This window comes from Typopeltis vanoorti, chromosome 13, assembly GCF_054136105.1.
Source record: "Typopeltis vanoorti isolate ZY-2024b chromosome 13, IOZ_Tvanoo_1.0, whole genome shotgun sequence".
Taxonomy (NCBI): domain Eukaryota; kingdom Metazoa; phylum Arthropoda; class Arachnida; order Uropygi; family Thelyphonidae; genus Typopeltis; species Typopeltis vanoorti.
This window is the reverse complement of record NC_143561.1, coordinates 5,779,297-5,796,083: the sequence shown is the minus strand read 5'-3', so window position 1 is coordinate 5,796,083 and position 16,787 is coordinate 5,779,297.

Here is a 16,787-nt window from a genome sequence, read left to right as displayed (position 1 = left end):
GGAAACGTTCTGAATTCCATGATGTTAAACAGCCTGGAGAAAAGCTGTGATACGATTGATTCTCTCTCATTTTTTCTAGGCAAAGAGCCCCGGTCTTTATCCGGGCGTTTAAAAAAAAAAAAAAAAAAAAACATAGAACGGTCACTATTTCTTTCAGACAGCAGTACGCGTTAGGACTCAGGTTCAAGACATGGAAGCAATTATCGTTCTCAACCTCTCTCTCTCGAATTCCATTAAAATCATCGATAGTTCAGCTGTCAGTAACGGCTAAGAGTTAAAGACTGTCTACCCAACGATTTCAAAAAGTATGGAATAAAAGGACTCTGTTGACATTTGGGAATTTTTTTTTAAATAATATTTTTTTACTTAAATACTTAAATATAAAGAGCCAACAGGCTTCATTTCGGCGATATAAACATTATTTAAATTAAGGGGATATTAGATCCCACATTTTTAAAACCGAATAAGAAACTCAAAGATTGAAATCAGAGAGTTTCATGCCGAATATAGTAAACTATAAAAGAATCGGCGAATAACTAGCGTGAGCCAATGCAAGTAGTCCTAGGGCAGAGTATATAAGTTCTTTTCGCTATACCCTTTGGTATTAATTTGGTCTAGATACTCACTGATGAAGCCTCAAAAAAGATCGAAACCGGTCTGGGTAGTGACCTCCCACCATAATGTAATAACAGCATACATTTCCTAGGAAATGTGTTTTTACGTTATGGAAAATACCAAGAACAGCGATCAGAACTTTCCCCACCTTTGCAACGAGTTTCCCGTGTTTGTACTACGCTCTAGGACTACTTGCATTGGCTCACGCTAGTATTCGCCGATACTTTTATAGTTTTTTATACTATATTCGGCATGAAACTCTCTGATTCCAATCTTTGAGTTTCTTATTCGGTTTTAAAACAATGTGGGATCTAATATCCCCTTAATTTAAATAATACTTTTTTTATATATTTATTCATAGTATTTATATGCATGAACACGATTGTGCATACAGTTACATATTTTGTAGTTCATTTTATTTCATAAATTGTATTTTTCCTTTTTTCTTTTTTTTCTTTTGCAGTTCTTTTTTTTTTTTTTTTTTGCCACTGAATGGATTCATTTCACTTTCTCACATTACAATTTTTTCCGATTTTCGGAATTTATTATTTTTTTAAAATCGATTAAATAAGAATAATAACGTGTTCTCACTATATACATGTATACAATTCATATACTGTATTTTCTGTTTAGTAGAAATATACATTAGAAAATACATTTTGCGATGAATATACATACTATCTGCAACAAAATACTAGAAGTAATACTTATTATTATTATTATTATTATTATTATTATTATTATTATTATTATTATAAGTAAATTAACATATAGTGATAAAATTAGGTGGTAGTGAAATATTTGAGATAAGTTTAGTTCTAAAGATTAGTTATAGTTGCGTACTAAGAGAAAAACTATATTATCATAAAGATAAAGGCAAAGAGAGTCAAGTACATGTAACTAGGGATGAGCATTCTCATAAGAATAAATAATATCATTAAGGGTCAAGTACAGGGATGATGTTCTATAGATGATATCAATGGGATTATTTCTTAATTACTGTATGTGTTTTGGTGTATTATGCGCGTGTGTTTTCCCTTTAGTTTTCTGATAATTGATCCTATGTGGCCTTTCAGTTGTATGAGTATGTTGTGCTAATTGTGCTGGTACTATAATTTCCATAGTTCTTGTCTGACTGTTCGAAAACTAGTTAGGTGTTTTAAATTGTGTGGAAGATTGTTGATCAGAGTAGGTATCAGATGCTCTCTCATAGTTTCTCCGTATATATTGTTGAAGCACCTTGTGTTATAGAGTGTACTAGTAGGCCTCGTTATGCGGTGTCTCTGCGTTTAATGTTGAAGTAGTTGTTTAAAACGATTACGTAGTTTCTTAAGTTTAATATCCTTAACATTTTATGTGAGGCCATTAAAGTGTTTCTTGTGTGTTGGCTCTCCCAAGCACCACGAAAATGATTCTTTTGCGCAACGATTCTAATTTGCTGCGTTGGCATAGACTGTTATGCCATATCTTAGTATTGTTTCACAAAGGACTTCGTGCTTCCAAGCTTTAGAATTCAAAATAAATCAAGTACATGTAATCATGCACTTGATGGCCTTAGACCTTAAGGCCTTAGCTCTCTCATCACTCTCTTCAGATGACCCACAAAACGTCTCGACAGAGAATCATCAAGTCTTATGGGATGAGTCCGAACTGTTACACATTTTGTGATGACAAAACTAAAAGAAATATTTGGGGATCTTTAGAAATGGCACTGGATTCCAAACATATAAATATAAATCCTAGTACTAACTTGTTGGAATGCATCCTAGCAATAGCTAGCCAAACAGGAAGAGTGAACATGCACAGCATGTTTTTCTCAACTACGCAACGTATGTCTCAAAATAAATTTAAATAATGGGAATCATACATAACTGTTATGCTTATATAGCGTCCATGGAAATGGAACTTATTTTGCACCTTTCTTTGGCCGGTTCTTCCCGAGTTAGACTATCTTTGGCACATGCGAGTAGGATTATTCTTATTAATAATATGACGAGGTCAGCGAGGGTCGAGCAGTTACCGGGATAAGATGTACGTTACGGCGACAGAGTTTTGCTAATCATCGTAGGAGATTATTCGCAATTGCCAACATGACCTGCGTTCCAGTCATTAGATGCCAGAATTGCGAAACAACTAATTTAAGTTGTTCCTAGAAGAAAGTAGATACCGGAGTTCAATGCCGCCAAGTTCCCGAGGCTCGAAAAAAGCAAGAGATCTCCAAAATCCCGGAGAAAGTACCCGTGTTCGTTGCTTAAGGTCGGAAGGTAATAGAAGGACGTGATTCCAAGGATCAATCAGAGAAGACCAGACAACTGTTTTAAAGTAAGATCTTTCTATTCTTTTAGCTATAGACAGAATTGAGACGGTGACTTGTAGAGTTTGTTTGTTATGATACTTGAGGACTTCAGGCTTTATACTAACCTTTGAATGGTCTTGTTAATTATATGTGAGAAAACGTAGCAAATTTTTAAGGTGAAATATCGCGTGTTTAATATTATTGCTAGTAGCTATGCCAGAGTTTGTTTAAGTGACATTGCTCTAAGTGTGATAAGGTGTTAACCAAGGAAATATTATAGGCACGTGAGCTTACAATAATTGTCTTCATAAGAGTATAATTGTTATAATTGGTATTGAGAATTGTCATTGAAGCATACAACCTGATTTACTTGGGATTTAGTATTGACCTTTTGTACATTTCTTTGATGACAAATAAATTGTTTTCATGTTTAAAAAAATTATTATTATTATTGTTGTTGTTGCAAAGAGACAATATCGACTTTATATACAAAGCAATGTCAGAACAAAAAATACTGACAGCAAAACATTTATGTCACTATGCAGCTTTGCTAAAACATTATTTCGATGCCAACTACAGGACAGTCAGAAATACATATCGCATAACAAGACCTCAGACAACTAATTATATCACATATAAATACAATAATCACTACGGAAAGGCCACTCGAAACTTCTACATCCCAGACATGATAAACAAATTACCTTTTGAATACAGGAACCTTACAAACTACAATAGCCTGAAAAGAGTTCTAAGGACGTACTACGAACAAGAAACACGCACCCTAAATACCATACAAACTTAATGAAATACAATATATTAGTTCAGGCTTCCAGTTCAGCGACGCATCAAGACATTTCAAGTGATCGTGTGTCGGGTGGGGGGTGAGGTGTCGGGTGGGGGGGTGAGTGTGTGCGTGCGTGCGTGCGTGCACCAATGTCTCAATCAACGGCTGTAGTGGAAATCAAACCTATTGAATATCAGCCTACTTCCCGACACAGCAAACAAACCAAAAAATAATAACTAACTGGTGTCATCCTCAGATAAGCTTAACAAATAAGCTTCGAGGATGAAAGCTGGGAAATTACATCTCATCAAAGATCAATAAAAAAAAGGAAAAACAAATCCACATATCACATTTAAGTGCTGTTGTTGCAGTGCTTAAATATATTAAAATCATTAAAATCGAAATCGTAAAAATATATAACTCATTTTTAAATGAATAAATGCTGTATTTAAAAGACATATTTCGGTGATTACACCACATTTTTGTATCATTCAGTTATATAATATACTGAAATAATAGTTCCCGACAAATTTCGTAAATCGTAGGATTTACATTTTCAGGGGTAAATAGTATAACTTAAAGTTTAAACAAGAGAATTAATAAATACAAATCATAATCGTCTGGCTATTCATAAACTCAAATAAGAGAAGGCAGATAAAAAACGTTATTGACGTTGAACAATACTGGACGATGTCACGTGTTCTTGTTCTCATTCATATAGTCTGAGCTCAGATTGAGGTAGATTTTTTATTAGAGCTGACCACACTTGATGGAGAATTAAACCTTGATTTTTATTGCACTGGGTTGGGTTTTTTAGCATATTAGCAGCTTCTTTAAATTTTCTTATGTAGCTGTTGTTTTCTATGTATGACATCGTCGTTTTTTTGCCACAGTAAATCGTGTCCAGTAGAAGTGGTATGGAAAGCAAGACCCGTTTTTTGTTCTCTTTTGTATTGTACGTCTTTTTGGTGTTCAGTCATGCGTATTTCTCCAGATCTTCCTGTCTGTCCTACATAGCAAATCCCGCAAGAGCAATGGATTTTGTAGACTACCGGTTTTTTAAGAGGATGATGAGGTGGTTTTGGTGGATGTAAGAATCTTGAGATTTTTCCCATAGGCTACATTTACGTTGTGTTTGTTTATTAATTTGGCTAGCTTATCTGTAACAGTTTTGATATAAGGAAGCGAGATTGCGTTTTTGTAATCCTGTTTTATTATGTTGTTAGCTGGAGGCATTTTAAGGATTCTCTTGATAGTTTTTGTTTCATACCCATTCTGTTGGAGGATATGTGTTAAGTATTTTAGTTCTTCATTACATCTTTCTTGTGTGCTGCAGATATTGTATGCTCTGTCTCGAAGAGTTTTAATTAAGCTTATTTTTTGTGAAGGATGGTGGTGTGAGGCTGCATTTAGAAATCTGTATTATGATTATTAATACATTATACAGAAAAAAAAAAGAAAAGAAAGAAAAATCTGAACGAATTTCATTGTTACAAAAAAAAACAGAATCAATCCTGTTGTAAATATGTAATCACAATATGTAATCAGAATTTTAATAATAATAAAAAAGATTGAAATTTTTTTAAAAAAATATGTAATCAGAATTTTAATAATAATAAAAAAGATTGAAATTTTTTTAAAAAAATATGTAATCAGAATTTTAATAATAATAAAAAAGATTGAAATTTTTTTAAAAAAATATGTAATCAATATATGTATCATACGTAATCAATATATGTATCATACGTAATCAATGCATGTAATGTATGAATCATATGGAATCAAACGTACGTAAAATGTAATTAAATGTATGTATGTACGCAATGTATGTATCACATGTAATTTAAATATGCAATCATAAATTTTAATAAAAATTATTATTAAAAATGTATGTAATAATATATAAATGTAATAAAATTGTATATTAAATGTATAAATGTATATAATATAAATATATTATTATTATAAGAGAGACCTACGGGAAGTCAGGGACTCATCGGGGAAGTCCCTGACTTCATACTACATATTACATGCACCAGCTGTTACAATAGTTTTTGAATTCATTCACCCTAATTGCACTCACAATATCCAGTGGCAATCCATTCCAATCACGCACTACTCTATAAAACAAAAATTTAGATCTCGTCCCTTCTTAGTGGCATTCATTCTCAACTTCCAAGGATGCCCTCTCATCGTTTTACCGCCCTCCAAAAAATGAAAAATTCCATTTACTGAAATCATGTATGATTCTTTCAGAAGTTTGTACGTCACAATCATATCACTCCACTTTTTTTCTGTTTGCTAGTGTCTCCAACCTACAAATTCTCAATTTGTCTTCATAATCAGTATTCCTCAATCCTGATATCATCCTTGCACTCTTTCCATTGTATCAGAATCACAACGGAAACCAGGAGACCAGACTTGCACAAAATAGTCCAGTTGAAGTTTTATCAAGGCCTTGTAAAGAGGCAAAACGACATCCTTGTATTTACATGGAAAGTTCGTTTCAGCACTGCAATTATCTTTCGAGTTTTATTTGCAATCTTTGCTATATTGTCCTTAAAACTCAACTTCCTATCTACCACAACTCCAAAATCCCAAGCCTGATCGGTTTCTTCTAGCATAATCCTACCACTATAATAGGAGATTGGGTATCTAACTCATCAAAGTGCACGACTTTGCATTTACAAATATTGCACTGATAGCCATTTTCCCATACTCATAACTGCAGCATATTCAAATCATTCTGCAAGTATTGCACATCACTGCATTCCTGGTTACCTTGCCTATCTTTGCATCATCAGCAAATAGCTGTATGTCGTCTGTCAAATCTTTTCCAATATCATTAATGTATAGATTGAAGAACAGTGGACAAGAACTGATCCTTATGGTCCAACATTGGTTACCTTAAGCCCTGTAACCTCATATCCCCATATACCACTTTTTGGTATCTGTCAGTCAACCATTCTCTTATCCATGCTAATACTGTATTTTATAGTCTAATCCTACATTTTTCAATTTATGCAACAGACTACCATGCCATATTCTGTCAAAAGCCTTAGCAAAATCCAAAAGTGTCATGATGTATCCATTCCCCTTGTCCAGTTCAATGGTAACATTATTACAGAACGTGCGCAAGTTGCTGAAACATGACCTTCCCTTAGTAAATCCATGCTGTTCATTGCAAAGTAGAGATTCTCTGTTAACCCATTTCTAAATGCAAGCCCTGACCAACTTTTCCATAATCTTCACCACCACCACCACTGAGATACTGATTGGTCTACGGTTGGATACATCGGTCTTTGCACCACGCTTGTGGAGTAAGATTACCATACATTCTTTCCATTCCTGTGGAATATATAGCCTGGTCAAAGGAATAGCCAGTTCAGATGAACACTGCTTTAGCATCCATGATGATATCCTATCAGTCTCTATTCCTGAATTCTTATTCAGTTTGTGCAACAGCTCTAATACATCTGAGGTTCTTCAGATGTATGAAGAGGAGGTATTAGAGCTGTTGCTGAAGAGGTAGCAATGAGTTTAATGATACACACACCAGGTTGATAGCTTTTAGTAAAATGGACATTCATTTGTTGAGCAACCTCTTCTGCATCTGTCAACCCCCTCACACCATCTGCATTCAGAAGAGTTATTCTTTCATATTCATTCTTTGTTTTACCTTGCAGCATAACGATAGAATTCTTTGAGGTTATCTTTAGCTTGCAGAGCCAATTTCTTTTCATACTTAGCTTTCCGTACAACAGTTGTGACTATTCTAGCCTGCTGCTTATAATTTTCATAATGCACATCATCCTTATGTACACGATATTCCTTCCACATTGTCATTTTCTTACGAATCTCTTGTTAAATAAAATTTGACTCCTAATCCATTTATTCTTCGAACTCTCAGGACACATTCTGATATCGCATCATTCAAGTGTTGTTTAAATGCTTCCCATGTACTGTCGATATTCTTTCCATCCAGCAAACCGATCCCATTCCATTGAACTTAGTATACTCCTCAGCTGGTCATAATTTCCTGCTTTGTAGTTCAGCATGTAACCTTTTCTGAATGGACCATTCATAAACTTAGTCACTTCCGAAGTGAGTACCGCATGATCATTGTCACCAACCGGAGGCAGAATAGTTACGTCTTTAACTGAAACGCCCTCTGACACTATAATCAAATCTAACACTCTTTGCCCTCGAGTTCCTTCTGTCACATGCTACATTAGGAAGTTGTCCCGCAACAGCTCAGTAAATGCATTTTCATTTTTCTCCTGAGATTCTACTGCTCCCCAATCAATATTTGGATAATTTAAATCTCCCATTATGATTACTCTTTTCGCGCAGATCGTCTTTATTTGGTGGCGCATTTCTTTATCACTAGCAACCGATCCACCAGGTCTATAACAATATCTCTCTACATATTAAATCTTGTTAGACTCCACCTCACACCAGATATCTTCAAACTCACTGCGACATGAAAAACTGTTACTAGTATTGCAGTCATAGGTCTCAACTCTAACTGGATTCAAGTCATCCGAAATCATTAACAGAAAGTCCCCCTTCTCCTGTCTATTCTTCCTAAAATATTGTACCCAGCAATGCAGCAACTTGAAAAAATTGACCATAGTCACAATATTGCAGACAATGTGAGTTTTTAGGTTTATGAGCACGAGATCGAGACACTTGTCCGCTATAATCTCTTCGCTGAAAGCCTTCCTTCATCGATAATTAAGATGCCAATTAGTGGATTTATTTTATTAATATATAATTCGGTCTTAGTAAAACAACAATTCAAAACGTTCAATCTCAAACCAAATGGAATCCCCACAATCTACCATTATCATTGCCTTGAAGATGCCTTCAAGATTAAACAAGACAAAATTAAGTACAGCTATGCTTCTGTTTTTTTTAACCTCTTTATTTATAATTTTAATGTACTTTTATTAAATTATACATTTCATTAAAATTATATTTTGTGATTTGTTGAGATAGTTGAGTTAGTTTAAATTTGAACAGTTAGCAAGTGAGGCATTGGTCCTCAATCTCCCCTTTCTCATTATGAATACTCCCCTGCGTAGTTGTAAAGAAAAAGAATTTTAATCATCGCAGTCATAAAAATAGTGCTTCTAAAATAACTCATCCAACGAGAAAGTTAAAAAAAGTATTGAGTGAAAATCAATACTAATGTAGAGGTGGTTACGTGGAAATTGATGTATGGATTTTCATCTTTTTCTTGAGGCACAGGTCGAACTGCAAACTGCAGAATCACAGAGAGGAAATATCTGTAAGATTGCGCATGCACGCACACACACACACACACACACACACATGGAACTGTCACTCTGATTCAACAACCATGTAATTATTCGTCTGCATTTTATTGTTTGAGTTCTATTTAAAGAAAGGAAATCACACACACACACACACACACACACACACACACACACACACACACACACACACACACACACACACACACACACACACACACACACACACACACACACACACACACACACACACACACACACACACACACACACACACACACACACACAGATTCATCTTATGAGTGAGAATAAACAGAATTTTCGTAGTCAATAGTGTAGTGATTGGATTCTGTCCTCGATGTGCCTCTGGGTTGCTCTTATTCTTGTAAGTGAAGGAGAATTCTGCTTTGCAGTTTTGATATTCCCTACGGAGTCAGTGAGCCTTATTTCAACAAAATGTATTCATTATATTAAACATGGAATGCAATCAGAAATTTCGGACATACTAAACCAGGAATTTCTTTTTTCCTATTTTCGTATATTTATAATTGTGTGACAAAATGTTCCATAAGATGACACAAAGCAATCAAATACTTATGAGGATCTTGTGGAGGGAGGAGAAATAATGTATTTAAAAAAAAAATCAAGATTCTGAAGCACCTTTTTGATTTAAATTTAATTAAAAAAGTTTTCATTTACTCCCCCCCCCACACACCCCACGACTGTCTCTCTCTCTCTCTCTCTCTCTCTCTCTCTCCACACACACACACAACAGGGGATCCTCTTCGTCATGCTCATGTCAATCCTTGTAGTCCGGGCGGCTGAACTCATAATCCCTTCATTTTTTTACGTACAGCGAGACAAGATCAAAAATATTTTTAATTGTATTTTGTTTTGTTTGTTTCGGAGTTATCTGATATATCAAGCCCAAGATTCTCACATGCTGTTCAAAACCGTTGAAGAAATCCTGTATTTTAATGTATGAGTGATGAATGTGCATTTTATTTTTCTTTTAAATATCGCGATGTGATTGAATCATAGACTTTTCAGTGTCAAGCCGTTTTGGAAGAAGGCAAAAATCATAAGCGTTCAGATCAGGAAGTAGGAAGGCTACAGAAAACCATTTCTGTCGGTTGCGACCAAAAATTCCTATACATAAAGAGCAGAGTGAGCAGGAGCATTGTTATGGTGAGCTCAATCTCCCGTTCTCCAAGTCTCATGGCGCCCTCATCACACACCTCACATACACTATAAACCAAAGCATAGATGCTCATTCATAGTTTAATCCTTGGACCGTAGCATGATTGTCTTTAATATTTCACCTTCATGAACAGATATCACTGCAATTTTGAATATGCAAAAGCAATAAATTGTTTGTTATTGTTCCCTCTCTGAAAGCAAGTTTTAACATCTCTAAGGAATTCTGAGAGTTTCAACGGTATCTGAACATTCTGGATAATGCTTCCTACTTCGTAACGTTTCTACAGAACTGACATTGTCTCTTCCAGCAAGACAACGTACCGTTGATATTTATATTCAAGTATAAATACGAATTCAAAAAATCGGCGGAGCTCATGCCGTTGCTACTACAGATAGAATTTTGTTTCCTAGTGAAAGGTCGAAAAGATATTCTATGCTTTTAGAATAATACTTTGATTTGTTTAACTTATTATTTTCCCCCTATTTATATTAGTATACATGAACATGGTTTTGTCAACGTTTTCCTTGTCATTATTTAGTGCTGAGATTATACATGAATTCGTTCGTTAAATATTTACACATTTTTACTAGTTTGGTGTCCTTAACATACAGGAATTCGAGTATTACATTGTGCACTTAATTCTTCTCCATTTCTTGGAAAATATATATCAGCATGCAGTGTTTTTAATGCTTGTCTTACACAATACTTCTGACTTACAAAACTTCGGTGGAAGGTAGGTAAAAAGCAATGCATAACAAGTTTATTGATTCGTGAAAGCTGACTTATCTAAATATCACTGACTGCGCATTTGATGACGATGTCTGCAAATCAATCACAGCATTCCCTAATATGTAAGTGTTGTAAAATAAGACATTCCATTAGAGGACATTTTTCAGGAATTTGGTATTGTTTAATTTTTCATAAAAATTGGGACATTAAATTGATATAAACTTTCCAAGAAAATAGAGCTGGAATCGTGTTTTTTATGATGAACAGAAAACCATATTTACTGACTTCTAAATAACTACTGCTCATAAGTCGATTGTACTGGTACCGAAGTACCATGTAGCCAAAAGATAAATGCTATTGGATTATTCTGTTCACACACGTGATAAAAATTGATACAAATTTCAAATACTTTCAGTATCCATCGATAACATGCGATGTTGCATGTTATCGATGGATACTGAAAATATTTTTATTTCTGTAACAGACCTTTTAAATTTGAAAGCTCACAAAAAAATGTAATTTTTTCTTTTTTCATTCATAGATAAACTGACTCGAGTGATGGTTGGTTTTTAAACTTGTCTGAGTTTAGAAGCGCCAAATATAAAGAAGTTTAAAGCTAATAATGAATAAATGGAAAGTGAAATCAAATAAACTGTCGAAAATAATAATTTATAACGAATTACATTATTTTACGTATTTTTGTCATTCAGCAAGATTTGCACCAAACTCAAATGGCAGGTAATTTTTACCACCACATCTCCCACAAAAATTGTGTTAAATGTGGATCGATCGTTGTACAGAAGACTTATTACAGCAGACTTTTACTGCGATTTAAGTACGCTAACAACATTTGCCACCATCCACTCCCTTCGTGAAATTCGTAAGCACTTCTCATGGGAAAGACTTCGTGTGTCTCGAGTTGGTTGGCGTAGTTAATTTGCTCCAGTTTTCTTATTAATTAATTAAGTAATGTACTGAATTTTTGATAGACTAACGATTATTTTATGAACATTAAGCTCTCTTACTTGAGAGATTTAGGAAGTGTCTCGTGGCTGAGTACCTGCTGCCTTGAAATGTTGTTGCAAGATATTCATCACGTCAAGGAGAGTTAACGAAAGATGTCACCCGGAAAGTGAACAGCATTCTCTTTCCAACAACCTGCGTATTCCTAAAAGGTTTATCTTCATTTATTTTGAAACCATTTTTCTCCTTTCTTCAGTATCCTGACACTTTTATACCGGTTTCATTTGGTATGCAGCGCAGTTTGGCTAGTACGAATCCTGTCTAAGACGTGAGGAACATTTAGGATTAAAACAACAACAACAAAAAAAAAAAAAAAAAAAGCTGAAGGCGAATTAGCCAGATCTAATGTGGCTCATAGTAGACATTTTAAGCAAACATGCAATTAACTATTGTGCTATTTCCAAAAAGAATGCTATGAGGGTAAGTCATATAGCACCAGCAGAGCTTTATTTATTTTTACATTGGTTCTACTGCTGCATGAGCACACGTCATAAACCAAGCACATTACATGTAAGTGTGAAGGTGAAAAAGTGGGTATTTTACGTTGACTAATCAACTGTCTTGCTCAGTTATCCGCGCGAACATGGCCTCCTATGATGACTAGATACACCGAAGAAGAACGGCGTGCAACGATTCTACTTTTGTGGACCCAAGGTACAATTCACTGAAAACCTTTAACATAATATAGCTAATGATTTTCTCCAACGAAACGTATATGAGTGAATTCACCTACGCAGAAAACGACGAAGTATCATGGAGGAAGAAGAATTGAGTAGTCCATCCAACTCAACGACTCCAAAAGAATAAGAGAAAAGTCCAGACACGTATTCTTGACAACAGGAAAATGACTAGTGATGAAATTGTAAATCAAATACAGATTGTGAATGTTCTGTCTATACACTGATCCACAAAGCACTTCCATAAACTTTGTGCAAGATGCTGTCCAATAATCTTAAACTCGCGATTTAAAATAAACAATGAGGAGGACCTATCATAAGGAGTTCAGTTCTTTTGCATAACGTCTGTTCCCAAACTATTGGATATGTTTGTCATGTTTACAACGCAAAAATCGGGCATTTACTCGTTCACATGTAAAACGTGGGATGATCGTCTCTACACACCGGATTTTCTAAGCACCAGATGATTTTAACAGAGTTAAAATCATCTGGTGCCTAAAGATATTCACAAACAGCCATGTTCCTTGGGTTAGAACCCAAGGGCATTGTTGATACCACCTGGGCTACAGAGACGCTCCTTTCCAGTGAGGCATAGCCGTTTGTAAATATCTTTAGGTAGTAGATGATTTTTAACGCCCAGTGTGAGACCAACATCCCACTTTTTGGAGGCCTGAAGTGGCTTGAGTTTCATATCAGGTCATTGCAAATCTCCGATATACTTTAGTATTACAGTACTAAAATGTACCAGAGGTTTGCAACCGTACATGGGCAGGATTCACATAAAAATACGTTAGTGAAATCTAATGAAAAAGCATTTTTCATACTTCTCCAATGTCTTCATTTTACGTGCAAAAGAATAGATAGGCTTGATGTGACTTCTCTGCTGACGTAAATTAAGGACCCCTGTTTTGTTTATCGCATCCTTATGACTCAATAACTGTACCAACGTACTTCTCAGCTTGTTGCGGTTGTCGAGTCCATTGAAGAGCTTCTAGATATGACCGTGGATTTGTAGAACTGCTTTGGCAATCTGTTGAACTTTGATGGAGTAGAGCTTTTCTCTAGGGTTATTGTTAATGTTATGTAGAGTAGCAGCAATTGCTGGACAAGAATAAATATGGACAGGTGTTAGTTCAGCTCACAGTTTTTGCATGTTTCATAGCTCCTACTACCGTCTGGCTGAATTTTCATGCCTTTAAAATGTTTCGTCCTTAGTCTGGTAATGATTGTGGTTATTTCTCTATTTTCATTAATTTCACTGATTTCATTCTTCGTGATAGTTTGCTTTACCAATCTTATTTTGGTGACAGCGTTAGCATCGGTTAATGATAGTGGGTGTAATTTTTGAGGTAAGTATCTTGCTTCTTTTGATAGTTTGTCTGCTCTTTCATTGCCTTCAATATTTACATGGGCTGGCATCCATTGCAGTGTACAGTTCTTATTTTTCAAATTTAAGATAGTGAGTAGTTGATGAATTTCCTGTGTGAGATTTGGTTCCGTTTTTAATGCCTCAAGTGCAGATTTTGAGTCACTGTAGATGGTTATTCCTTCTGTAATATTTATTACTGGATTAGAGAGATAGAACTTGAGAATTGTTTGTATGGCTGTTAATTCACAAGTGAAGTTTGAAGCTATTTTGCCAACTGTGGTTTTGATTTGCATTTCCTCGCCTGCAGGTAGAGTTAGAAAACCCCCTGAATCTCCTGTTGTTGTTTTGAGGGAAGTATAAGAAGTACATATTTCGACTGTAAAAGTGTCTCGTAGGTTGTAAATTTCTGTAATGTTTCGTAATCAGCTGTCTCAAGATTTTCTTACAAATGAATTTAACACAGTCCACAGTTTGTGTGCTATTTATCAAGAGGGTTTTTCATGCCTTTCACTGTATTTATCATTCCCGTGGCAAATTTAGTAAAGATTCCATTTCCATGTTATCCTACAAATGGAGTTGTTTAAGCTTTTAAAAATAAGTTTATTGTCTCTGAAACAGGCTAAATGGACTCAGAATTACCTAAATATGTGTCCATTGGGAAAATACGCCACCAAGTGTATGAAGGCATGAAAAAAAAGTAAAATGAAATAAAATCTAATGACAAACCTTTCTAAAAGAAATACAATCTTTAAAAGTAATGACGATTTCAAGAAATTGTTTTTTTTTCCACAATGTCAGAGCAGAAATTATACTGAATATGAGCTAGTTTTCAGTGAATATGAAAGATAAAGGATTTGACTCCAATTTGTGTTACTAAATTAGGAAATTTCTTATTAATACTTCTTAATGATCAAGTTCCAATCGATGCTTCTTCAAAATATAAGCAGGCAAAGCATTTCCCTTCGTCTTTCCTTAGCAGTTTTGATTTATTCCTAGCTATCAAAGTAATGATACACACATTTAGGACTCGCTGCCAACATTATTCGTTATTTATTTAGAGAGCATCTCTCGTTATCTGTAAACGTGAGAGCCATCGTTTCAATAAGTTACTAAAGAGGTCTGTCCATACAGACACACACACGCTACTTAAAAAGATAACAAGACTGTCTCATCGAGTTTTTTCCTTTATTTGTTTAATGAAGGAACGCCACGGAACTCGACATTGAAGAGGAGATGCAATAATGACCTCTGATAGAGCGTTGCAATAATCTAATTACTGAAGTTTTCTCAGTGAAGCTCTGATGAATGAGCTCATTTAACAAGATACGATTTAGTAATAACTCGAGCTATTACAAGGCGAAACAAAACTGGCCTTCAGTTGCTATGGTGACATTAGAATTTGAAGAGAACAAGGAAGACTACCTGTATCTGAAGGCTACTGAAAAAAAGGAAATGCTAAGGTGACGTGTGCAAAGTTGAGATGTTCGTGTACCGCAAGTTTCATCAGACTCTAGGATTTATTTAGCTTCCGACGTCAGTCGTGCCTGTACCTAGAGATCTTTGTTTTGAAAACAGATTTATTACTGTGGACGTTTCTAGAAGGGGAGGAATTACTTGGATCTATGGAAATTATTAGAAGGATGTATGAAATATGACGCAATGCAATTGGATAATTCGGGAGGGGAGAAAAAGGAATGAGTTGGCATCTTTAAACCTGAACCTGTGAGGTACCGTTTGTTGTAGTATAAAAGTAGAAAAATAAAATAAAAATAAAAATGTGATTGCAGAACTTCGTCGAGGCACGATACCAAGACAAGAAAATGATTTAGCAGAAATAAGTAGTCCGCATAAGCAGAAATAAAAGACAAATTGCGATTTAAGTAATAAATCAACCACAAAGACAAGCTGCAACTACTTAGTAAGTCGGAAACGAAAACCGCAAACGTTACAGTCTTTTGTTTAAAGGTTTTGCAAGTGGCAAGTGATTGGAGAGGAAAGGAAGGCACCTGTATGTTTTAGAAAGCCGATTTTAAAGAAGTTGCACCGCTATTAGGAAAAGAAGTGAAGAAAGAAGTACGCACGATCTAGAATATTCAGTAATCATCAGTACATATGTGAACGAAATTCTCAGTCGGTGCTAAACTGATACAACTTTCTGACAACTTTTTAATTCGTCATGCAGCCTTTCATTCAATCATTAGGCAGAAGTATTCATAACCTTTGTAGTTGGTTTTCACCAACGACAAAAGGTACAAAGGTTATGAATCCCGCTCTAGACAACAAACACTTTACCATGCCACTTCAGGTCCGGAATAAGCCGTATAACGGTCTCTCACCGAAAGATGGAAATACTCCATCACCTACTTTCATAAACCCATGTCGTACTGGGAGTTCGAATCTCCGCTCTGCAACCAGCTTGGTTGCAAAGTAGAAATGCATATCTGGCATTTAAGAAACGTATCTTACAGGATTCTGAACATTGTTTTCGTGGTTGTAACTAAGATCAGTAAGTAACGATGATGCCTTTGAATGAAAATGAAAAAGCCTAGGTTTAAATCATGTAGATGAAGATATTTTAAGATCTTTTCAAGTGAAGGTGAGTTAGCCAGTCTCATACGGAGAAAGCATATTTTTTTTTTTACTTAAACAACATGTGGTTTTTTTGTCATCCTGCCAAAGGCGCAATTAACTGACAAAAATATATTTGCGCGGCAGATTAATATGGTGAGTAGCTAACGAAGTCCATTTGTGGAGTGGCCTGCAGAGCCTCTGTAGCTCAATCAGTATACATGAAACCCTTTGGTCGGAAAG